We start from the raw sequence: 26,161 nt of genomic DNA on the forward strand, positions 1-26,161 counted from the left end.
ATGTATATATTTAAACAATGTTACTATGTATAACGCTTGGAATGAATATAGACAAGTGAAGGCCTCCATGCATTGCAGCCCCCGGCATATACATTACAGATACACAAACTTATAATGCAAATCGTTCATCTAATACTCTGCTGTTACTGCTTTGAGAAGTGGCTAATTAATATTCATTTCCCTTGCACTGGCACATTACATGGCACCCATTGAAATTAATGTGCTGCCATATCATCCACAATTTAGAAATTTTTATTATTTTTCTGTCCATCACTTACCCAGACAGTGAAAATAGGAATCCTAGCAGAGTAATGAAGGGGTTAATGGCAACAAAATGGTGGTCTAGGGTATGAAAGAGGCGAAAGAGTGATCTAGGATATTGATAGGTTAAATGGTAACATAACTTTTCCCTTTATAAGATGCAGTGCATCTTATAAAGGGAATACTAATGAGCACTTCCATAATGGAAGCGCTCACTAGTCTGCAGGAGGAGCAGTACTTACCCCTCCTCCTGCTCTCTCTTCTGAGGGCCCCCACTACTGTGTCCTGGCTGAATGCAGCGCCAGGACGTACAGAGCGCACTCTGACCTGACGCTGAGGAGGTCAGGTGACTGCAGCGCCGGCCCTGAAAAGAGAAGACAGCCATGACAGAAAGAGTGGCGACAGGAGAGGTATGTTACTTTATTATTTTACAGTCTGATCTGAGGTCTGATATGGAGGTCTAATGGGGGGTCTGGAGAGGTCTAATGGGGGTCTTGAGTGGTCTATAGGGGGTCTGGTGTTCTGACTGGGGGTCTGAAAGTCTGACTGGGGGGTCAGGAGATCTGACTGGGGGGGTCCGGAGGTCTGACTGGGGGTCTGGAGTAATCTAATGGGGTGTCTGGAGGTCTGACTGGGGAGTCTGGAGGTCTGACTGGGGGGTCTGGAGGTCTGACTGGGAGGTCTGGAGGTCTGACTGGGGGTCTGGAGAGGTCAAAATGGGGACTGGAGAGGTCTAATGGGGTTCTGGAGAGGTCTGACTGGGGGTCTGGAGAGGTCTAATGGGGGTCTGATTGGGGGTCTGGAGGTCCTCATGGGGGACTGATTGGGGGTCTGGAGGTCTGATTGGGGAGTCTGGAGGTCTGACTGGGGAGTCTTGAGGTCGGACTGGGGGTCTGGAGGTCTGACTGGGGGGTCTGGAGGTCTGACTGGGAGGTCTGACTGGGAGGTCTGGAGAGGTTTAATGGGGGTCTGGAGAGGTCTAATGGGGGTCTAAAGAGGTCTAATGGGGGTCTAAAGAGGTCTGACTGGGAGTCTGGAGGTCTAATGAGAGTCTGATTGGGGTCTGGAGGTCTGATTTGGGGTCAGATATGGATCTGGCGTTCTAGTGGGAGTCTGGAGGTCTGATATGTGGGTCTGGAGGTCTGATATGGGGGTCTGGAGGTCTGACTGGGGGTCTGGAGAGGTCTAATGGGAGTCTGGAGAGGTATAATAAGGGTCTGATTGTGGGTCTGTAGGTCTGATTGGTGGTCTGGAGGTCTAGTGGGATTTGGAGGTCTAATGGGGGTCTGGAGGACTGATATGGGGGTCTGGTCTGAGGTCTGATATGTGGGTCTGGAAGTCTGATATGGGGGTCTTATATGGGGGTCTGGAGGTCTAATGGGTGTCTGAACTGAGGTTTAAAACTGCGGTCTTATATGGGGTCTGACATAGAGGTCTAAAGGGGGTTTGGTCTGAGATGGGGGAATCTGATTTAGGTTTTTATATGGGGGTCTGATTTGAAAGGAAGGGGGGATTTTTTTGTTCTAGCGTACACTATATAGGGGTGTGTTTGTACTGACGCATACCAGTGTGTGGTACAAGTATTTTCAGGGGACTGTTTCTGCAGGAAAGTATTGGGGATCACAGTGGACACAGTATTGGGGGTGGCAGGATGGGGTGTTGAGAAGGTAAGCAGGAGGATGGAAAAGTAGGAAAGTAAGATGTCTGTTTGTTAAACTCTGCAGAGACGAGGCACGGCTGAAAGAAGTCACCATGGCAGTCTGGTCTAACAGGAGAAGAAGAGTAAAGAGAAAATCTACATCAGAGAAGAGAAGTCACTGAATGTAAGAGGTATGTGTCGCTGTATGACCCTGTATGTTCTGTAGTGCTGTATGCAATGTTTTCCAAGTATGTCTTTGAAGGGGTTGTCCGTTTTATTTTTATTTTTTCCATGAGCGCTGCCTTCTGTGCTCTGTTTACCTGCTCATCACTGCAAATGCTACGACGAGCAGGTGAACAGAACAGAGAAAGCAGCTCTCATATGAGCGCTGCCCTCTCTTCAAACAGCTGTCTCAGTGACAAAATATATTTGCTGTTCCTTGTAATGCTGTAGACTGAAATGATAGTGGCCCAGATTTTTTTTTGGCGCTCGGCCCAATGCCCTGTTTTTGAAGCCCTGCACCGTTTTTTTGCAACACATATGAATAACTCTGAAGTGAGGTAGGGTTACAGTGTATGACATAATTGTAGACATTTTCTGCCATTTTTCTACTAAGAAAAGTTGAGATAACCAATGCAGATCCAGCCAAACATTGTTTTTGGCCAACCCTACATTCAGGGGGGGAGCTATAGGGGAAGCAGGGAAAGCGGCTGCTTTGGGGCCCTGACCCCAAAAGGGCCCATCCAGGAGGAGGAGGATTAAAAGATTTTGTCAGGGCCCCCTCAATAGTATTACACAATGAAATGATATACAGTGACAGTATAGACAGTGTAGGAAACGGATGGAACAGCTGCCGGGCCTAGTCTGAGAGAGCAATCTTTACTAGCCATAGGAATGGGGGTGGCATGAAAGGAAGGGGTTGCGAAAAAATTACTAGGGGAGGGGGGCCCCATTCAAAAATTTGCTGTTGGGCCCAGTCATTTCTAGCTACGCCACTGCCTACATTTATCAGCATGGTATGTGCAGTCTTGATGTTTCTGGTGAATGATGTACAAGGGGAAATATGCTATTAATATTCTAAATATTAATAACCCAATGTTAAATGGGTTATCCAATCCTATAAAAATCCCACCCATATGACGGGCCCCCCACACTGAATATACTTACTTGGGTCCCTGCTCCCTGCACCGCTCCTGGTCCCCACACCGCCGCTGCTGTTACTCCCCATGCACGGATGAAAACATCCGGTATCGGGGGGAGCAGCCAATGGCAGGCGGGGACGGGGACGAGCCTCCCTTGTGTCACCCGGGGCTTGGCATATTGGGGACATTTTATAGGATTGAATAACCCCTTTAATAACCCCATATTTTTATCCTTTATGCAAGGTCCAAGTGGTCCACCAAAGAATCCTCCAGTGGGCCCAAGATCTAATACTATAATAGACCCTAAAGATTTAGGAGAAAAAAATATATGCATTTAAAGCTGCCTTTGGAACCAATCACTTGCCACTAGGATCATCTTCTTTAATTCAAAACCTTTTAGATATTATTGATGGGTTGATCCTTGAGAATAATCTCCTCTCGTGGTCACAAAAGGACCCCAGTCCAACACTGGCTTTATTATGTGTACAAGGGGAGACAGACTTCATTTACTGATGGTATATTGAGATCACATACATATATCATTACAGTCACACATATTAAAAAATTCCTTCTTAGTGTGGTATTTTTTTTTGCCCATGAGTGTATTCATACTATACAATATAATATAACTTAGTACATGCTTAAAAGCTCTTTAAAGGGGTTGTCAGCTATGGATAATCCCTTTTTTTAGAAAGTGCTATTTCTAATCACATATTAGCAACTATTATGTGAAAATTCTATGGAATTCGTTTTCTAAAAAAAAAAAAAAAAAACAGCATATAAGTCGCTCCATGTATTCTACATCCTGTTCTGACTCTTTAACTTCTGTAATGCCCCAGAATGCCGTTACCACCTTTGCACCTCACTACTGTCTCCTACCGTTAACCACGTGTCATCCTGTGTATTAATTTCCAGGTCCTGCAAGATGTGTATATCTATTTCTTGTTATGTGACAAGTGTAATATGCCTGGTTCACCAGCAGATGGAGGCAACAATGGCAGAGCTTTTTTAAGTAGAATTGAACCTTCTTTCCATTCTAGCTCTCTCCGAGAGAGGGAGGAGTTTAGTTAGTAAGTGGTCAGTGTAGTTTATCCCCTGCCAAGGGAGGGTGTGCAGCAGGAGCTCGTCCCTGTTAGACGAGCACTGTCTAGCCCAGGTAGAGCACCTTCAGCTCTGCTGGATGTGGGGGCCACAGCTTGAAGCCTCAGAGACCAGTAGTAAAGTTCCCTGGACAATTCAGAGACAGACCACAAGAAGGAGATTGCAGCCTGCAGCTAAAGCTAAGCTCTACAGCTCTCCTGCACAGCAGAGCCAGAGAGCAACAGACGTAGCAGTGAGGAGTTTCCCCGCCACCGTACGCATTTATCAAGATTCTGTTTGTGAGTATAATAAACCTTTTTATAATTCACGGAGGAAGTCAGTGCTATCTGTGGAGCTTGTTGGTCCTTCCCATGCCAGAAATTTTCTTTGTACCGGAAAAAGAGGAGTGAGCAGCAGCGCGGTCTACTTACATAATGATTTATTGGACTTTGAAATTTCTCCCCACATCACATCGAGGACCTGTAGCGCGATAAGTACAGCTACGTATCTAAGTGAAAATTTGCTTACTGTGTACATACAAGGTCTGGACTCAATTTATTTCATCATCCCCTTCATCAACTACCCCTTTTCTCTGCTGCGGACGACACCACCCGGGGTACAGCGTATCCAGGTAGGAGCACCATGACAAGTGTAACACCATTAAGGGACATTTAGGCCATCCACTACCACTCTGGCATTCCTACAGCTGGGTACCACCAACTACTACATCACTAAAAGGGGCCCTGTGCCCTTGTTGCTTCACTGCAACTGGTGTCATGACAAAACAAGTAAAATTTTTCCCTCATAAAGGGACCCCTGGCAGCGGCCGAACGCTGCACTTCCTCCTTTGTTTGGACCTTTAGCACAGCAAACAGCCTCGCTGGACTTTCTCATTTAGACCATTTACTGTTGTCAGAGAGGGAAGGGGGATGAGTGACTCAATTACAGACACGGATAGTACTGTTCTATTAGGGGGAAGTTGTTCCGTTCCGCAAAATACAGAATGAACACGGACCTCATCCGTATTTTTGTGGATCCATTTTTGCGGATCGCAAAATACATACGGTCGTGTGCATGATCACTTAAACTGATAAATGCAATGTTCTTCTGTGAGTATCTTTACCTAGGCCAAATAGAGCTGTCATACTGTCATGCCATTAATACAACTACTATTATAACCAAAGTTGGCACATAAAATAAAAAAACAAAAACAAAAAAAAATAAAAGCTAAATACTCACCTATGTCCAGGTGCGCTCCCGCTGCAGTATGTGGGCATTCGGGTTGGTGTTGGGCCCCCCAGCGATGCTGGGCCCGGGGCTGCCGACCCGAATGCCCGTATTATAATCCACCATTGACAATGGGCTACCAATCTACACTGCTCAAAAAAATAAAGGGAACACAAAAATAACACATCCTAGATCTGAATTGATTAAATATTCTTCTGATTTACTTTGTTCTTTACATAGTTGAATGTGCTGACAACAAAATCACACAAAAATAAAAAAATGGAAATCAAATTTTTCAACCCATGGAGGTCTGGATTTGGAGTCACACTCAAAATTAAAGTGGAAAAACACACTACAGGCTGATCCAACTTTGATGTAATGTCCTTAAAACAAGTCAAAATGAGGCTCAGTAGTGTGTGTGGCCTCCATGTGCCTGTATGACCTCCCTACAATGCCTGTGCATGCTCCTGATGAGGTGGCGGACGGTCTCCTGAGGGATCTCCTCCCAGACCTGGACTAAAGCATCTGCCAACTCCTGGACAGTCTGTGGTGCAACGTGACGTTGGTGGATAGAGCGAGACATGATGTCCCAGATGTGCTCAATCGGATTCAGGTCTGGGGAACGGGCGGGCCAGTCCATAGCATCAATGCCTTCGTCTTGCAGAAACTGCTGACACACTCCAGCCACATGAGGTCTAGCATTGTCTTGCATTAGGAGGAACCCAGGGCCAACCGCACCAGCATATGGTCTCACAAGGGGTCTGAGGATCTCATCTCGGTACCTAATGGCAGTCAGGCTACCACTGGCGAGCACATGGAGGGCTGTGCGGCCCTCCAAAGAAATGCCACCCCACACCATTACTGACCCAATGCCAAACCGGTCATGCTGGAGGATGTTGCAGGCAGCAGAACGTTCTCCATGGCGACTCTGTGGTGACTCTGTCACGTCTGTCACATGTGCTCAGTGTGAGCCTGCTTTCATCTGTGCAGAGCACAGGGCGCCAGTGGCGAATTTGCCAATCTTGGTGTTCTCTGGCAAATGTCAAACGTCCTGCACAGTGTTGGGCTGTAAGCACAACCCCCACCTGTGGACGTCGGGCCCTCATATCACCCTCATGGAGTCTGTTTCTGACTGTTTGAGCAGACACATGCACATTTGTGGCCTGCTGGAGGTCATTTTGCAGGGCTCTGGCAGTGTTTCTCCTGTTCCTCCTTGCACAAAGGCGGAGGTAGCGGTCCTGCTGCTGGGTTGTTGCCCTCTTACGGCCTCCTCCACGTCTCCTGATGTACTGGCCTGTCTCCTGGTAGCGCCTCCATGCTCTGGACACTACGCTGACAGACACAGCAAACCTTCTTGCCACAGCTCGCATTGATGTGCCATCCTGGATAAGCTGCACTACCTGAGCCACTTGTGTGGGTTGTAGACTCCGTCTCATGCTACCACTAGCGTGAAAGCACCGCCAGCATTCAAAAGTGACCAAAACATCAGCCAGGAAGCATAGGAACTGAGAAGTGATCTGTGGTCACCACCTGCAGAACCACTCCTTTATCGGGGGTGTCTTGCTAATTGCCTATAATTTCCACCTGTTGTCTATCCCATTTGCACAACAGCATGTGAAATTGATTGTCACTCAGTGTTGCTTCCTAAGTGGAGAGTTTGATTTCACAGAAGTGTGATTGACTTGGAGTTACATTGTTTGTTTAAGTGTTCCCTTTATTTTTTTGAGCAGTGTATATAAGGGTTTTACCTTTCAGTGCTGAATGTTACAGAAGGACAATATTTTGTATACAATTTTCAATGATATACAGTAGTACTGTTGAAAGACAAAGAGCTAAAAAAAAAAAAAATGTTTTCTATGAATACTGAGTTTAAAAAAATACCCCTTTCTGACAGAATTTTCATTTTAAGCAGTCAAAGTTCGGGTTCGGTTGTTCGGCTATTTTATGGCGCTTTTTGAAAGGCTGCAGAGCAGCCAATCAACAAGCATTTAACTCGTGTGCCCTTAGAAGCCATCCCAGCCATGCCTACTAATGGCATGGCTGTGATTGGCTAGTGCAGCATGTGACCCAGCCTCTATATAAGCTGGAGTCATGTAGCGCTGCACGTCACTCTGCTGTTACTAGTGTAGGGAGAGGATGCTGCTGCTGTGAGGGAGAGAATAGGAAAGAATCTTTAATCAGAAGTGCTTGTTAACTCAGCGATCTACCTAGATTTACTTTTCTGGGTGCAGTGCACAATCTCTTTACCCTGCCCTGAGCCCAGTGACACAGAAAAATAACTTTTATCCGTCTGTTAGTTAGGTGGCGGCGGCCATTTTATGCAAGCTCAGTGCACCAGCACAGCATATGTGCTTTTGTGACATTCAAATCCAAGCTTAAAGTACTGCAATAATAAACTGGGTTTAAAAAATTACCAATTTTTGCCAATATCCTACATCTGGTGCCTTTGAAGCATTTGTAAGTGCGAAATACAAGCTTGCAATACTTCAATAATTTTCTGGGTTTAAAAAAACACCCTTTTTTGGCAATCACCTACATCTGGGGCCTATGCAGCATTTGTCAGTGTGTAAGACAACCTTGAAATACTTCAATAATTTTCTTCTTTTAAAAAAACACCAATTTTTGGCAATATCCTACATCGGGTGCCTTTGCAGCATTAGTCAGTGTGAAAGACAAGCTTGAAATACTTCAATAATTTTCTGGGTTTAAAAAAACACCAATTTTGGACAAAAAATAAATTGCAGCCTTTGCTGCATCTGTCAGTGTGAGATACACACGTTAGATACTGGTGTTCTATTCTTTATTTTAAAAAAAAACACTAATTTTGGACAAAATACTTAATTTTGCAGCCTATGCTGCATTTGTTAGTGTGACATACAAGCTAGAAAAAATGCAATAATTTTCTGGTTTTAAAAAAACACAAATTTTTGGCAATAACCTACATCTGGTGCCTTTGCAGCATTTGTCAGTGTGAAAGACAAGCTTAAAATACTTCAATAATGGGGGGGCGGAGCCGACTGAGCATGGTGGAGGACGTGTGCGCCTGAGCTCCTCGCCATAAGCCCAGTCTCACAGCCTATTTCAGAGCTACCTATTGCAAATATGGGGAAAATCGTTAGAGAAAAGAGAGGGAAGTGGAGAGTACCCCGAAACAGAAAAGCTCGCAGAGCGACATGAATAAGTTCCTCAGCAAGAAGATCTCTTCTCAGTCGGAGCGAGGAAAGACGGCGCAATCCGCGCCAACAGTGGAAGCGCGGGAAGACGACTCTGATGGAGACAGTTCAGATGCCTGCTCTGAACCGCAAGGTGAGCGTGACACCTTGACGATTACCAGAGCCTTCCTGCAATAGTCACTAGCCCAATCGCTGGACAAAGCTTTGTCGCCAGTGCTAAAAGAGCTGTCGGACATTAAGACAGAAGTCCTTCATATGGGTCACAGAGTGGAGGCCTTAGAGGACTCGCATACCCTCATGACGCAGCACAGTGCGGGGATGCAATCTCAGCTTGCCTCTGTCTGTAAACAGGTGAACAATGCATTCCTTTACCTGGAAGACCAAGAGAACAGGGAACGACAGAAGAACATCCGTCTGAGAGGGATCCCTGAGTCGGTTAACGCAGAGGAGCTGACAACCACAGTGCACCATGTGTTTGAAATGCTTATAGGCAAAGAACGCACAGACGCCATTGTTATTGAAAGAGCTCATAGAGCCCTACGACCGAAACCGCCAGCCACAGAGCCACCCAGGGATGTGGTGTGTGCCCTCCTGAACTATCTGGACACTGTGGCATTACTTAAAGCAGCGAGAGAGGAGGGAGACCTCTTGCTGGAAGAACACAAGATCCTATTGTTCCAGGACTTGGCGGCTAGTACGCTGGCTAAAAGGAGAGCCTTCTGTCCGCTGACAAATGCTTTAAGGGAGAGGAAGCTCCCTGTGAAATGGCTCTTTCCTTTTAGCCTAACAACCACTTTTGAGGGTAGACAGCTTACTGTGCGGGCACCGGAAGATTTACCCAAGTTGTGGGATGCGCTGCAGATGGAACCGCTGGAGATCCCCTCATGGCTACCGACGTCCTTCCCGCCAGACCTGCCTCAGTTCCCGCAGATCCTGCAGTGGCAGACAGCTACCAAAGGTCGCTCGCCAAGGAAGAGGACCACCTGGGGAGCAGGACTTTGACCCTACAAGCGAGGTTCATTGCACCAAAAATGTCAATTGTTTATCTTCATTGTGGGACACCTTAAATGTGTTTGCGGTTACCACCGAGGTGTTATAATGGGTATTCTTTATTCAGCTTGATAGGCCGGGTGAATGGAGATGGGTCTCTGCGACCTCTCCATACATGTTCCCCCGCACTGGCCTTGCTTATTTGGCCATCGTGTGCTTCATAGCGTCACGAGACGCCACTGGGCCCTATAGCCCACTTGTTTTGTTTATAGGCATTCTTAACTGTTAATGTTTATGTCCTGTCTTACTTGCCACCTACAGTAATGCTAGTCACCTAGACAGATGTATGTACGGATATGGCTGAAGGTTTACTCCCTCAATGTCAATGGCGTTAATATACCTCAAAAGAGAAGCCAGTTATACCACACCTTAACCGCCTCACGTCCGCCCATAGGATATAAACGTCCTATGGGTGGACGTCTATTTCTGACAGCACGTTTTAAAACGTCCTGTCAGAAATAGCAGCTGCACGCTAATCGTGCAGCTGCTGATCGGGTTGCCCGCTGTCAGTGACAGCAGGGCAACCCTAAGACAAGGCAGGGACAGTGCCCAGGTGTCCCTGCCTTCACGATCGCTGCAGACACAGAGCTTACCGAGCTATGCGCTTCCTGTTCCGGCCCGGCGGTCATGTGACCGCCGTGACCGGAGTGTGCAGGAGCTGTGTGAGGTCTCTCAGAGACCTCGATCAGCCCTGCTGTGAGGCTGTACAGCGCAGGATTGCTGCTGTACAGCCTCTATAGGGGTGCATTTCTTCTGTAACTGGGGCTACTATGTCAGCCCCAGTTACAGGAGAAATCAACAGTGAAAAAAAAAAGAAAAAGTGAAGCAAATGTCCCCCAGAGGTCTTGTATGACCTTATGGGGGACGAAAAGTGTAAAAAAAAATAAAAAAAATAAAGGGTTGAAAAAATAAAATAAAATAAAGTTTCACATGTAAAAAAAAAAAAGTTCCCAAGTAAGGAATAAAAAAAAAAAAAAAAAAATAGAAAAAATAAAATAAAATAGACATATTAGGTATCGCCGCGTCCGTAAAAACCAGCTCTATAAAAGTATCACATGACCTAACCCCTCGGGTGAACACCGTAAAAAAAAAAAAAAAAAAATGTCAAAACAAGCTATTTTTGTCACCTTGCATCACAAAAGGTGCAACACCAAGTGATCAAAAATGCGTATGTCCCACAAAATAGTACCAATAAAACCGTCACCTCATCCCGCAAAAAATGAGCCCCTACATAAGAAAATCTCTCAAAAAATAAAAAAACTATAGCTCTTAGAACATGGAGACACTAAAACATCATTTTTTTGGTTTCAAAAATGCTATTATTGTGTTAAAGTGAAACAAATAAAAAAAAGTATACATATTAGGTATTGCCGCGTCCGTAAAAACCAGCTCTATAAAAATATCACATGACCTAACCCCTCGGGTGGACACCGTAAAAAAAAAAAAAAAAACTGTGTCAAAACAAGCAATTTTTGTCACCTTGCATCACAAAAGGTGCAACACCAAGTGGTCAAAAACGCTTATGTCCCACAAAATGGTACCAATAAAACCTTCACCTCATCCCGCAAAAAATGAGCCCCTACATAAGAAAATCTCTCAAAAAATAAAAAAACTATAGCTCTCAGAACATGGATACATTAAAACATAATTTTTTGGTTTCAAAAATGCTATTATTGTGTAAAACTTTAATAAATGAGAAAAAGTATACATATTAGGTATCGCCATGTCCGTAACAATCTGCTCTATAAAAATGTCACTTGACTGAACCCCTCAGGTGAACGCTGTAAAAATAAATAAATAGAAACTGTGCTAAAACAACCAATTTTTTGGTCACCTTGCCCCATAAAGTGTTATAATGAATGATCAAAAAATCATATGTACCCAAAAATAGTACTAATAAAACTGGCACCTTATCCCCTAGTTTCCAAAATGGGGTCACTTCTTGGGAGTTTCTACTGTAAGGGTGCATCAGGGGGCTTCAAATGGGACATGGCATCTAAAAACCATGTGGAGTTCCTTTCCTTCTGCGCCCTGCCGTGTGCCCATACAGCAGTTTACGACCACATGTGGGGTGTTTCTGTAAACCGCAGAATCTGGGTAATAAATATTGAGTTTTGTTTGGCTGTTAACCATCGATGTGTTAAAGAAAAAAATTGATTAAAATGGAAAATCTGCCAAAAAAGTGAAATTTAAAAATTTGATCTCCATTTTCCTTTAATTCTTGTGGAACGCCTAAAGGGTTAACAAAGTTTGTAAAATCGGTTTTGAATACCTTGAGGGGTGTAGTTTCTACAATGGGGTCATTTATGGGGGTATCCAATATGTAAGCCCCACAAAGTGACTTCAGACCTGAACTGGTCCTTATAAAGTGGGTTTTGGCAATTTTCTTAAAAATTTGAAGAATTGCTTCTAAACTTCTAAGCCTTCTAACGTCCTAAAAAAATAAAATGACATTTCCAAAATGATGCCAACATATAGTAGACATATGGGGAATGTTAAATAATAAATATTTTATGAGGTATCACTTTCTGTTTTAAAAGCAGAGAAATTGAAATTTAGAAAATTGCGAATTTTTCAAATTTTTGGGTAAATTTGGGATTTTTTCATAAATAAAGGTGAAATATTTTGACTCAAATTTATGACTATCATGAAGTACAATGTGTCATGAGAAAACAATCTCTGAATGACTTGGATAAATAAAGGCGTTCCAAAGTTATTACCACATAAAGTGAGATATGTCAGTTTTGCAAAATTTGGCCTGGTCAGGAAGGGGGCAAAGGGCCCAGATGGGAAGTGGTTAATAAAGAGTCACCTTTGTCTAACATAAACTCATATAGTTTTAAGAGCACCTCGTGTCTATAAGGTGGGGGGATGTATACCCCAGCCAGTACACATTTTACATTTTCAAAGTATCTGTATAAAAATATATACCGGCCCTCCACATCAATGTTCTTCGAGATTATAGAGCACATAATATCCTTATGAATAATAATGCTAACCCCCCTGCTATACCCATTGAACACAGAGTGGAATTGGTGAGCTATCCATTTTCTTGTAAACAAGTTTAGTCTGTCTCTAACCATATGAGTCTCTACCAGACAAACAAGCACTGGAAGATATCTCCCAATAATATCAAATACTGCAAAGTTTTTTAATTTCTCCCCAAGGCCTCTCACATTCCAACATAAAAGTTTAGTATAGATCATATTTTTTACTTCTCATAGTATATATCCAAGGACCAGTGGTAGAAAAAAAAAAATAAATAAAAAGAGATAAAAAATAAATAAATGAATAAATAAAAAATTATATATATATTCTTTGTCCTCCCCTATCCACCCCCCACTCCCAGATCCCTCCCCCCCACTCCCAGATCCCTCCCCCCCAACCCTCACACGATGCCCTCGACCCAAAAGGGGCTTGAACATCCTACCCAACTGGCGTATACTCAGCATCCCCTCCCCCTCTCCCTCTCTCCCCCAGCCACCATAAACAAATTACTATGTGCATTTGTATTATATTGTTATCCTAAGCCCATGGTTTCCAACCATTTCTGTACCTCTTGTGGAGAAAAAAAGAAACTAACTTTATCATTGTGCACCACTCTAAGTTTTGCCGGGTACAGAAGGGAGTATTTAATCTCAGCCTGGCGTAGTCTTTTTTTCACTTCTATAAAATTTTCCTTGTTCTTTTTGCGTTGTTACAGAGTAATCTGGGTATATAGAAACCCTTGAGCCATTAATTTCAACCGATTCTAATGCTCTTATTCTCCTCATAATCATTTCTTTATCCTTGAATGGGAAAATTTTTGCAATTATATTTCTAGGTAGATTTCCTGGTATATTTTTCCCTGGAATTCTATGTGCTCTCTCAATTGTGAATTGACTGGACAACTTTTCCCTTCCTACCACTTCAGTAATCCAGTTCTGGATATATTGTACACAGTTCGTACCCTCCTCTTTCTCTGGTATACCAATAAGTCGGATATTGCTTCTCCTATCCCTGTCTTCTAAGTCAGTGATCTTCTTAATTAAATCTGTGTTTACCGTTCTCAGAATTCTAAGTTCTTTTGATAATTCAGTGACTTGATCTTCTACATAACTAATTCTTTCTTCTGCCTGTTTTACTCTCTCGCCTAGCTTTCTGGCGTCATCTCTAACCATTTGGACTTCTGATTTCAATTCACTCATCTGTGTCGTAATTACTTCTAAGACACTATTGGATTTTTTTACTGCTAGCATAATATCACCGAGTGTCGGTGTTTCCAAAGTGTCTGGTTGGGGCAGTTCATGCATTTGCCCACTTTCCCCGGCCAAGGGTTTATTTTGAATATTAGATTTCATTTGGCCTCTACTTGAGAACGTATCCATGGTCTGGAGAAATTTATCCATTTTCCCTTCCCGTTCAGCTCTAGTTCTTCCCATATCCTGTTTTGGGGAACCATACACTCCGATCTTCTCAGTTCCCCCCTCTCTCCTTTTCAGTTTTCTTACCCATCATTGCTCTGACTATAGAGGGGACCTTCAGGGTACAGCTAGATTTAATATAGGATCGAGTAAAACGGTTTCTACCCCATAAATCACCTGTAAGACGTGGGACGTATATGCAAACAAGCCAGTCAATTATAATACATAGATTTCTTTATCACAGCTTGGATGCACATATCCCCCAAGTCCGCAGCTTATACAATAATAATAGAACCACTGGTTGTAACACCTATACACCAATAGGTGTAAACCAGTATAATTCCTGAGACACCTATATCACTTGAACCCCCTAACTTCACAGAGAGTAATTTATTTAGATATACCTTATATATCACCTATAAGTCGTATATAGCAATTTACAGAAAATACTCTACACGCCACTAAATTCATTTAGTGTAACCAAATACCATATTGCACAAATGTTGACTATTGTGCACGTATCCACGTGTCCACCTGTGGCGCAAAAAACACTTTTATGTCCACAGCGTTAAGTAGTTTCAGATATTGTACATATGTGTCCACAGTTGTACTTAAGGCACATAAGACCTAATTGCCCGTTGTGTCCACAGCAGTAAGTTCACTTATTTATAACTAGTGAGATTCACATATATCCATTTCTGCTCATAGGTGATATATATTGTGGATAAGCAGAGCGTGCACAGAAGTAGGTAGATTTAGTCACCACACATTAATAGACTCTGACTCATGTACACGATTTGCCCGCTTATACCCCCGGAGGTAAAGAGAGTTGCTCATAGGGCATAACTAGCATATAGTTAGAGTGTGTCTCATAAGGTTTTGTTCATCCGTTAGTTATATTAGGTCATCCATGTACATATACATTGAGCTTGATATGCCTTACTTTGGTCGCAATAATGTTCATGGTTTTGCACAATAAATTCACTTTTAAAGAAAAGCCATATTCTGAGAGCGATAAGTTTTTGGTCTTTTGGTGGAGCTGTGCGAGGCTTGGTTTTCTCAGGACAAGCTGTGGTATTCAATAGTGGCATTGCGGATACATATGAGTTTGCGATCACTTTTTGCTGCATTGCACCCATCCTGTGGATATATCAATGTTTCTTATGGGAATATCCCTAAGGACAAAGCTGTGTCATTTTATGTCACTCCCAAAATAGGAAAGCTGTGGACTGAGTAAAGATAGCGATGGTCTAACCTTGTACACACATAGAGCCCATGCACACATCATGTTCTAATAGAAGTCTCTACCATAACACTGGATGCATCAGTTATCGTAGTAAAAATGAAATAAAGGCAAAATACATCCAACCACTATATAGCAAATAAAGGGTCTCTCATCTGTCAATGATGTCCTAACAGTCGTAGATAATAGAGCAGGACATAGAAGCTTTCAGAAATGCTTCATATATGGTATATCTAATGGCAGAATAAATACATGATTAGAGTTCAGAGGACACCTGAATGTTCGGGTTTGACTGGTTCGGCCAAACTTACCAAAAAAGTTCGAGTTCGGGACCCGAACTTGAACCTGAACCGGAAGCCCATTGAAGTCAATGGGGACCCGAACTTTTCAGCACTAAAATGGCTCTACAAATGTAATGGAAAGGGCTAGAAGGCTGCAAATGCCAGCAAAATGTGGTTAAGAGCATAGCAAGTGTTGATAGGAAAATGACTTAAAATAACATAAAATACGTAAAAATAAAAAATAATAATCTTGATCTAGGAGGACGAGGTCCATATGGAGTAGGAGGTTCAGGAGGCAGTGTAGGTGGAAGCGGCGGTGAAGGAGGAAGAGGTAGCCTACACTGCTTTTTGGTTTTAAATTTATTTATAAAAAAAAAAATATAGGGTACACCCCAAAACATTGGGAGATATAACCTGTGATAACCCCCTCCAGCCGTGCTAAACAAAAGTTCAGACAATACACTGGCTGCAGGGCAGGCCAGCACCTCCAAGGCGTAAAGGGCAAGCTCAAGCCATGTGCCCAATTTGGAGACCCAGAAGTTGAAGGGGGTAGACCCATCAGTCAGTACGTGTAGGCGTGTGCACACACACTGCTCCACCATGTCGCACATCCCCGTGATGTCCATGATCCAATTGGATATCTGCTCTATCAACTTTCGATGTTCTTTTCTGAGCCTACCATGGTGATCACGGTTAGCGGCGAATCAGGGTTCCACGCCGGAGAGGGAGCGTGAGAAATGCATACCACATCCAAGGGAGGTTATTTGTTTGAAAATAAATATGATTGAGCGGAAAAGTGGGAAAAATTATTAAAGCGCAAATGTGGGACAAGTTGTTAAAGTTTAAGCGTTGAATAAAAGGAGGGGGCGCGCGCCAATTAAAGAAGAAATTTTTAAATATAATTCCCTGTCACCTATGCAGAGCAGGGGTTTGTATACGGCAAAATTGGTAAAATGTCACCTGACAATGTAACAGATGATTTTTTTAAATTTATGTCCCTGTCACCTATGCAGAGCAGGGGTATAATCACGGCAAAAATGGTGAAATGTGACCCGAATATGTAACAGACAAATTTGTGAAATGTTTTTACCTGTCTACTAGGTATAGCAGTGGTATATCACACCCAAAAATTGGTGAATTTCACCCGAAAATGTAACATAGTAACATAGTAACATAGTACATAAGGCCGAAAAAAGACATTTGTCCATCCAGTTCGGCCTGTTATCCTGCAAGTTGATCCAGAGGAAGGCAAAAAACCCTGTGAGGTAGAAGCCAATTTTCTCCACTTTTGGGGAATAAAAAATTCCTTCCCGACTCCAATCAGGCAATCAGAATAACTCCCTGGATCAACGACCCCTCTCTAGTAGCTATAGCCTGTAATATTATTAAGCTCCAGAAATACGTCCAGGCCCCTCTTGAATTCCTTTATTGTACTCACCATCACCACCTCCTCAGGCAGAGAGTTCCATAGTCTCACTGCTCTTACCGTAAAGAATCCTCTTCTATGTTTGTGTACAAACCTTCTTTCCTCCAGACGCAGAGGATGTCCCCTCGTCACAGTCACAGTCCTGGGGATAAATAGCTGATGGGATAGATCTCTGTACTGACCCCTGATATATTTATACATATTAATTAGATCTCCCCTCAGTCGTCTTTTTTCTAAAGTGAATAACCCTAATTTTGATAATCTTTCAGGGTACTGTAGTTGCCCCATTCCAGTTATTACTTTAGTTGCCCTCCTCTGAACCCTCTCTAGCTCTGCTATGTCTGCCTTGTTTACAGGAGCCCAGAACTGTACACAGTACTCCATGTGTGGTCTGACTAGCGATTTGTAAAGTGGTAGGACTATGTTCATATCACGGGAATCTATGCCCCTTTTGATGCAACCCATTATCTTGTTGGCCTTGGCAGCAGCTGCCTGACACTGGTTTTTGCTGCTTAGTTTGCTGTTTATTAAAATTCCTAGATCCTTTTCCATGTCAGTGTTACCGAGTGTTTTACCATTTAGTATGTACGGGTGACTTGCATTTTTCCTTCCCATGTGCATAACCTTACATTTGTCAGTGTTAAACCTCATCTGCCACTTATCTGCCCAAGCCTGCAATCTATCCAGATCCCTCTGTAGTAGTATACTGTCCTCATCAGTGTAAATTACTTTACACAGTTTAGTGTCATCTGCGAAAATTGATACTTTACTATGCAAGCCTTCTACAAGATCATTAATAAATATATTGAAGAGAATAGGGCCCAATACTGACCCCTGAGGTACTCCGCTAGTGACAGTGACCCAATCTGAGTGTGTACCGTTAATAACCACCCTCTGTTTTCTATCACTCAGCCAGTTACTTACCCACATACAGATGTTTTCTCCCAGTCCGAGCATTCTCATTTTATATACTAACCTTTTATGCGGTACAGTGTCAAATGCTTTGGAGAAGTCCAGATATACGATATCCATTGATTCGCCGCTGTCAAGTCTAGAACTTACCTCCTCATAGAAACTGATTAAATTAGTTTGACATGACCGATCCCTCACGAAGCCATGCTGATATGGCGTTATTTGCTTATTTCCGTTGAGATGCTTTAATATAGCATCTCTCAGAAAACCTTCAAACAGTTTACCCACAACAGATGTTAAACTTACCGGCCTATAGTTTCCAGGCTCTGTTTTTGGCCCCTTTTTGAATATTGGCACCACATATGCCACGCGCCAATCCTGTGGGACATTCCCTGTCAGTATAGAGTCTGCAAATATCAGAAATAAGGGTCTGGCTATGACATTACTTAATTCCTTTAGGATACGGGGGTGTATGCCATCCGGTCCTGGCGATTTGTCTATTTTAATCTTTTTAAGTCGCTGATGTACTTCTTCCTGGGTCAGACAGACAAATTATCGAAATGACATAAATTTAATTTAAAAACGTACAAATAAATTAAAAAAAGGCGGTGGACGTAGCAGTGTAGGTGGAAGCAGCAGTGGAGGAGGACGAGGTAGCCAACACTGTTTTTGGTTTAAATTATATTTTTTTTTTAAATAAAAGTGCACTCCAAAAGAGTGGGAAATATCCAAAATACAACAATGAGCAATTGCGCTGTAGTATAACAATGGCTGGGAAAGGCCAGTATACATGTCTATTCTGCACAAGGTACAGATAAGTCCTGTGGGATCCATGCCTGGTTTATTTTAATGAAAGTGAGCTTGTCCACATTGGCTGTAGACAGGCTGCGCTTGTCTGTGATAACGACCCCTGCCGTGCTAAACACACGTTCAGACAATACACTGGCTGCAGGGCAGGCCAGCACCTCCAAGGCATAAAGTGCAAGCTCAGGCCATGTGCCCAATTTGGAAACCCAGAAGTTGAATGGGGCACACCCATCATTTAGTACGTGTAGGCGTGTGCACACATACTGCTCCGCCATGTTGTTGAAATGCTGCCTCCTGCTAAGACGTTCCATATCAGCTGGTGGTGCTGGTTGTTGTGGCGTGCTGACAAAGCTTTTCCACATTTCAGCCATGCTAACCCTGCCTTCTGAGGTGCTAGTGGTGCCCCAGCTGCGTTGGCGACCTCTTCCTCCTCCTCTGCCTTCGCCTTGTGCTTCCACTGTGCCCCCGCTGTCAGGTGGGAATGCCACCAGCAGCACGTCTACCAGCGTGTGCGCTTGTACTCGCGCATCTTACGATCAAGCTCCAGTGACGGAATTAAGGACGGTACGTTGTCCTTGTAATGGGGATCCAGCAGCGTGGCCACCCCGTAATCAGCACAAGTTAGAATGTGGCCAACTTGGTGGCGGAGACACTGCAGCCTGTGATCGCTCATGTGTGCCAGGCTGCCCAGAGGCAACGAAAAGCTGTCCTCTGTGAGAGGTGTATCGTCTGTGTCCTCTGTATCCCTCCAGCCATGCACCAGTGATGGCCATGTGCTGGTTTGGGTGCCACCCTGCTGTGAACATGGTTCCTCCTCATCCTCCACCTCATCATCCTCCAGAACTGTGCCCTGGCTGGACAATTGTGTACTTGGTGTTTGTGGGTGCAGGAATCCACCCTCAGAGCCACTTGTGAATGACTGGCCGGAAACCCTATGAAATGATCCCTCTTCCTCCTCCTCCTGTGCCACATCCTCATCCATCATCTCCAGAAGTGTTATTTCAAGGAGGCATAGAAGTGAGATAGTGACGCTGAGATCTGCGTCATCGGCACTGGCCATGTTGGTGGAGTACTCGAAACAGCGCAACAAGGCACACAGGTCTCGCATGGAGGCCCACTCATTGGTGGTGAAGTGGTGCTGTTCCGCAAAGCGACTCACCCATGAGTGCTGCAGCTGAAACTCCACTATCGCCTGCTGCTTCTCACACAGTCTGGCCAGCGTGTGCAAGGTGGAGTTCCACCTTGTGGGCAAGTCTCATATGAGGCGGTGAGCTGGAAGTCCGAAGATACGCTGCAGCGCTGACAGGCGAGTAGCAGCAGGGTGAGAACGCCGAAAGCGCGCACAGAAGGCCCGCACTTTATGCAGCAGATCTGACATATCGGGGTAATTTTTAAGGAACCTCTGCACCACTAAATTCAGCACATGCGCCAGGCAAGGGATGTGCGTCAAAACCACTAGTCCCAGAGCTGCTATGAGATTTCGCCCATTATCGCACACCACCAGGCCAGGCTTGGGGCTCACTGGCACAACCACTCATCGGTCTGTTGTTCAATGCCCATCCACAGCTCCTGCGTGGTGTGGGGTTAGTCTCCCAAACAGATACGTTTTAAAACTGCCTGCTGTCGTTTACCCCTGGCTGTGCTGAAGTTGGTGGTCAAGGTGTTACGCTGACCGGATGAGGAGCCGGTAGAGGATGAGGAAGCGGAGTAGGAGGAGGAAGCAACAGGAGGCTAACTGAAGCGCCCTGCAAACCTCGGTGGTGGAAGGACATGCGCCAAACTGCTATCCGCCTGAGGCCCAGCTGAGACTGCATTTGCCCAGTGTGCTGTTAGGGAGATATAACGTCCCAGACCGTGCTCACTGGTCCACGTATCCGTAGTTAGATTGCCCTTTCCACACATGGCATTGTGCAGTGCACACCTGATTTTGTCCCCCACTTGGTTGTTCAGGGAAGGGATGGCACGCCTGGAAAAGTAGTGGCAGATGGGCAGGACGTACTGTGGGACAGCCACCGCCATAAGGCTTATAACACAGAATGACAGCATTTCAAAGGCAAGTAATTTTGAAATGCTGGCATTCAGGCCCAGAGATCGCGGGTGGGTAGGGGGGTACTTCCTCTTCTGCTCCAGTGTTTGGGAGATGGAGAGCTGAACTCTTCGGTGGGACATTGTGGAGATGCTTGGTGACCCAGGTGGTGGTGTTGCTGGCAGATCCTCTGTTTGCGTGGTGGCACGTGGCACTGTCACTCCAGAGGTGGATGAAGAGGCCAAGACTGCAGCAGAAGAGGAAGCAGGAGGAGCCAGAGACCTTTCTTGGTTTTTGAGGTGTCTACTCCACTGCAGCTCGTGCTTTGCATTTAGATGCCTGGTCATGCAGGTTAGGCTCAGGTTGAGAACGTTTATGCCTCGCTTCAGGCTCTGATTGCACAGCGTGCAAACCACTCGTGTCTGGTTGTCAGCACATTGTCTGAAGAACTGCCACGCCAGGGATCTCCTTGTAGCTGGCTTTGGTGTGCTCTGTTCATTGCTGCGTTGGGCAGTATCAGGCGTACTGTCTATGGGTCAGCCGCTCCGCTTTTGCACCCTGCTCCCTCTTCTGCTGTGCTGGTGGCTCTGTGCGACCACCGCCTCTTCCTCCGAACTACACAGTTCACTCGCATGACCTTGATTCCATGTGGGGTCTAGGACCTTATCGTCCTCCACATCATGTTCCACCCAGTCTTCACCCATGTCCTCCTTGTTGGTCTGCACACTTTCGAAAGCCACAGCAGTTGTGTTTTGTCATCATCCGAGACGTGCTGCGGTGGTCCTCCCATGTACTCATCTTGAAACATAAGTGGTTGGACATCAGTACACTCAATCTCTTCCGCTTCTGGGGCAGGGTTAGGTGTATGGCCCTGGGAAACCCTGCTAGCATAGACATCAAAAACCAGAGGAGACTGCTGCATGACTTGGGGCTCAGACTGCTTGGCTAATTTGCAAGGGGGTGAGGTGAAAGACTGATGGACATCGGCTACAGGTGCCAACTCTGATCTTTCAGCAGGAGACTGGGTGGGAGACAATGTAAAGGAACTGGAGGCACTGTCACCAACCCAATCTACTATCGCCTGTACTTGTTCTGGCCTCACCTTTCGTAGAGCTGCATTAGGCCTGACCAAATAACGCTGAAGGTTCTGTTGCCTACTCGCACCTGAGGAAGGTGTTTCACTTGTGCGTGTAGCTGGCACAGATCGACCACGTCCTTTCCCTGCAACAGGAGGTCCACCAGCAAAAACACGACCGGGGCCACATCCCTTATTTGACGCTCTCCTCATATTTCTCAAATTTAGGATCTTGCCCAAAATGGGTGTTTTTTTTTATATAACAGAATAGAACAGCAGTATCTAACGCGTGTATCTCACACTGACAGATGCAGCAAAGGCTGCAAAATTAAGTATTTTTTCCAAAGTGGGTGTTTTTTTCATAACAGAATAGAACAGCAGTATCTAACGTGTGTATCTCACACTGACAGATGCAGCAAAGGCTGCAAATTTTGTTTTTTGTCCAAAATTTGTGTTTTTTTAAACCCAGAAAATTATTGAAGTATTTCAAGCTTGTCTTTCACACTGACAAGTGCTGCAAAGGCACCAGATGTAGGATATTGCCAAAAATTGGTGTTTTGTAAAACCAGAAAATTATTGCATTATTTCTAGCTTGTATGTCACACTAACAAATGCAGCATAGGCTGCAAAATTAAGTATTTTGCCCAAAATGGGTGTTTTTTTTTATAACAGAATAGAACACCAGTATCTAACGCGTGTATCTCACACTGACAGATGCAGCAAAGGCTGCAATTTTTTTTGTCCAAAATTGGTGTTTTTTTAAACCCAGAAAATTATTTAAGTATTTCAAGCTTGTCTTACACACTGACAAATGCTGCAAAGGCACCCGATATAGGATATTGCCAAAAATGGGTGTTTTTTTAAACCCAGAATATTATTGCATTATTTCTAGCTTGTATGTCACACTAACGAATGCAGCATAGGCTTCAAAATTAAATATTTTGCCCAAAATGGGTGTTTTTTTTAATAACAGAATAGAACACCAGTATCTAACGCGTGTATCTCACTCTGACTGATGCAGCAAAGGCTGCAAATGTAGTTTTTTGCCAAAATGGGTATTTTTTAATAACAGAATAGAACACCAGTATCTAATGCGTGTATCTCACACTGACAGATGCAGCAATGGCTGCAAATTTTGTTTTTTGTCCAAAATTGGTGTTTTTTTAAACCCAGAAAATTATTGAAGTATTTCAAGCTTGTCTTTCACACTGACAAATGCTGCAAAGGCACCAGATGTAGGGTATTGCCAAATATGGGTGTTTTTTAAAACCAGAAAATTATTGCATTATTTCTAGCTTATATGTCACACTAACAAATGCAGCATAGGCTGCAAAATTAAATATTTTGCCCAAAATGGGTGTTTTTTTTAATAACAGAATAGAACACCAGTATCTAACGCGTGTATCTCACTCTGACTGATGCAGCAAAGGCTGCAAATGTAGTTTTTTGCCAAAATGGGTATTTTTTAATAACAGAATAGAACACCAGTATCTAATGTGTGTATCTCACACTGACAGATGCAGCAATGGCTGCAAATTTAGTTTTTTGTCCAAAATTTGTGTTTTTTTAAACCCAGAAAATTATTGAAGTATTTTAGTCAAATCAGTTTTTATTGAAATGAAAATATTCACATAGCAATATAAAGCCATAACAGACCCTACATAGGGTAAAGCAATGCAGATATGAAATTGCAGTTTTCACAATGATAATGGAGTACATAAATTAGGCTTCCAGGGCTTAGCCCGACAACACAGGTAGGTGAAAAAACTATTTCTCCAAAGAAGGTCTGTTTATCACTATTTAGATGCAAAAATAAGAGAACTAAAGACATAAAAAACATATAAACATAAAAACATAAAAAACACAATTGTCCTGTCTTTCCATATCTCTTTTTTAATATTCCCTATTATTTGCCGCCTACTCGACAAAGAATATTTTGGAAGGCTAATCTGACTGATGGATGAATGTTCCCCTCTCGACATAACCTTAATCTCAGCAGGTCGTATGGGTTACTTCTATAAAGCAGGGTTTCCCTCTGGTCAGCACACATCTCCTCTAACCTCTAATGTTTCTACATTCTTTAACATATGCTATCCATGACTCCCATACTTGCAAATATCTACCTCTAGCATTGTATGTCCAGCCCACCAACTCCTCCATTCTACATATATCATCCATTTTTTCATGCCACATCTTCAAGGACGGCGGTTCCTTATCCCTCCATTTTATAGGTTTTAATAGCTTAGCAGCTGCAATCTTATGTGTAGGCAGGTTCATTCTGCTCGGTCTGAAGTCAGCCAAGGGTAGCCACAATAGGACTAGTTCCGGCGAAAGCTTCAGATTTGTAGAGCAAATCTGGTTAATCATCTTTTCTATATCTTCCCAGAACTTCTTCAGATTCGGGCAGAACCACCATATACAGTTGAAGGAAAAAGTATGTGAACCCTTTGGAATTATATGGATTTCTGCACAAATTGATCATAAAATGTGATCTGATCTTCATCTAAGTCACAACAATAGACAATCACAGTCTGCTTAAACTAATAACACACAAAGAATTAAATGTTACCATGTTTTTTATTGAACACACCATGTAAACATTCACAGTGCAGGTGGAAAAAGTATCTGAATCCTTGGATTTAATAACTGGTTGAAGCTACTTTGGCAGCAATAACTTCAACCAAACGTTTCCTGTAGTTGCAGATCGGACGTGCACAACGGTCAGGAGTAATTCTTGACCATTCCTCTTTACAGAACTGTTTCAGTTCAGCAATATTCTTGGGATGTCTGGTGTGAATCGCTTTCTTGGGGTCATGCCACAGTATCTCAATCGGGTTAAGGTCAGGACTCTGACTGGGCCACTCCAGAAGGTGTATTTTCTTCTGTTTAAGCCATTCTGTTGTTGATTTACTTCTATGCTTTGGGTCGTTGTCCTGTTGCAACACCCATCTTCTGTTGAGCTTCAGCTGGTGGACAGATGGCCTTAAGTTCTCCTGCAAAATGTCTTGATAAACTTGGGAATTAATTTTTCCTTTGATTATAGCAATCCGTCTAGGCCCTGATGCAGCAAAGCAGCCCCAAACCATGATGCCCCCACCATCATACTTCACAGTTGTGATGAGGTTTTTATCTTTGTGTGCTGTGCCTCTTTTTCTTCACACAGTGTTGTGTGTTTCTTCCAAACAACTCAACTTTGGTTTCATCTGTCCACAGAATATTTTGCCAGTACTCCTGTGGAACATCCAGGTGCTCTTGTGCAAACTGTAAACGTGCAGCAATGTTTTTTTGGACAGCAGTGGCTTCCTCTGTGGTATCCTCCCATGAAATCCATTCTTGTTTAGTGTTTTACGTATCGTAGATTCACTAACAGGGATGTTAGCATATGTTAGATACTTTTGTAAGTCTTTAGCTGAAGCTCTAGGATTCTTCTTCACCTCATTGAGCAGTCTGCACTGTGCTCTTGCAGTCATCTTTACATGACGGCCACTCCTAGGGAGATTAGCAGCAGTGCTGAACTTACTACATTTATAGATAATTTGTCTTACTGTGGACTGATGAACAGCAAGGCTTTTGGAGATACTTTTATAACTCTTTCCAGCTTTATACAAGTCAACAATTCTTAATCATAGATCTTCTGAGAGCTCTTTTGTGCGAGGCATCATTCACATCAGGCAATGCTTCTTCTGAAAAGCTAACCCAGAACTGGTGTGTGTTTTTTATAGGGAAGGGCAGCTGTAACCAACACCTCCAATCTCAACTCATTGATTGGACTCCAGTTGGCTGACACCTCACTCCAATTAGCTCTTGGAGATGTCATTAGTCTAGGAGTTCACATACTTTTTCCATCTGCACTGTGAATATTTACATGGTGTGTTCAATAAAAACATGGTAACATTTAATTCTTTGTGTGTTATTAGTTTAAGCAGACTGTGATTGTCTATTGTTGTGACTTAGATGAAGATCAGATCATATTTTATGACCAATTTGTGCAGAAATCCATATCATTCCAAAGGGTTCACATACTATTTCTTGCAACTGTATGTGACAAAAATCCCTTATCTTTCCCACATCTCCAACAGAGATCATCAGATGTCAATCCGATTTTAAACAAAAACTCAGGTGTTCTATACCATCTAGTGAGGATTTTCAGGGAATTTTCTTGGATCATAATGCATTTGGAAATTCCATGGGAGTGGGTCAGCACATAACTCCTATCTCTGTCATCAAGTACGCAATTCAACTCTTTCTCCCATGCTCCTACATAAGAGGGTATACTGTTATTTCTATCTTTCAGCAGGTGTGTGTAGATGAGCGAAATGCATTTCGGGGGGATTTTGGGAAGCAAGGTGTATGTTTCCAGCCAAGTGGGGTCTGGAAGAGGAACAAACTTGGACTTTTTAAACTTGGCACACGTGA

The sequence above is a fragment of the Bufo bufo genome, chromosome 5, assembly GCF_905171765.1.
Source record: "Bufo bufo chromosome 5, aBufBuf1.1, whole genome shotgun sequence".
Lineage (NCBI taxonomy): Eukaryota > Metazoa > Chordata > Amphibia > Anura > Bufonidae > Bufo > Bufo bufo.